Raw genomic sequence first — 1,010 nt, 5'->3', positions numbered from 1 at the left:
CTGTGTGTTTATAAACCTGGAGAGGGCCAACGGTTTAACAGGAGGGACTCACATGCAAATACACACATGTACATGCACTAACACGCACTAACAGCCACACCCGCTGGGCCGGTTGCCAAAACAAAGAACAGATTGCAACACGCTCAGAGGCGTGTGGCTTAGTTCTCTGTTCAGGCCGCCATTACTTGACTATTTGTTTGCTGCTGTATTATTGTTTACAGAACCTTTAAATCTCTGTCATGTCGATCAGCTGCAGTAAAAAAATATGGAAAAGAAAAAAGTAAAAATGTTCTTTGTTCAGATAATTTCACAAGAAACTAATAACCTCAGCAGTCATTATAAACACTGATAAAGAGAACCACATTAAACACTGTTACAGCGGCAGTTTAGAGGTTCAAAGGTTTGTAACAGTTCACTTACTGTGTGTCTGAGGGTCCAGGTTCATCACTGAAGCATGGAGGATTTCCTTCTAACCGGTCACTCTTCATAGACAGACAGCTGGGTACAGGAGGCTCTGCTCCGTCCTCGTCTTCCTCCACATCATTCATCTTCTGGACTTCAGTCAGTCTGAGAGGGAAACCAGTAACACTGACTGTGAGATCACACACACAAGAATCTCATGCGGGACTGAAAACAGAAAGTACGGTCACAAGTTTTGAATCTCCTCCCTTTTTTTCAGTGTCTTTGTGTGGACAGAAGTTCATTGAGACTCTTCTTCCCTCCTCGGTCCACAGGGAGAAACTCACTCAGTAAAACACAATACAGTAAAATAAAAATAATAATAATGATAATAGATCAATAATAATAATGTAGGATATTAACACTCACCTGCCTCAGGCTTCAGTTTCCCTCCTGCTCTGTTCAGTTAAAATGGAGTCTGGCCGCGCTGACGCAACACCTTCAGTTTGAGTAGATCCTCGCCACATTACGAGAAATGGTAGCCTTCTGGGTGTGTGTGTGTGTGTGTGTGTGTGTGTGTGTGTGTGTGTGTGTGTGTGTGTTATTTATTA

This window comes from Seriola lalandi, unplaced genomic scaffold (genome assembly GCF_002814215.2).
Source record: "Seriola lalandi dorsalis isolate HSWRI2012SDOR001 ecotype SW California unplaced genomic scaffold, Sedor1 jcf7180002050773, whole genome shotgun sequence".
In the NCBI taxonomy this organism is placed as follows: domain Eukaryota; kingdom Metazoa; phylum Chordata; class Actinopteri; order Carangiformes; family Carangidae; genus Seriola; species Seriola lalandi.
The sequence above is the reverse complement of the archived record's forward strand: the minus strand, read 5'-3'. Positions refer to the sequence as shown.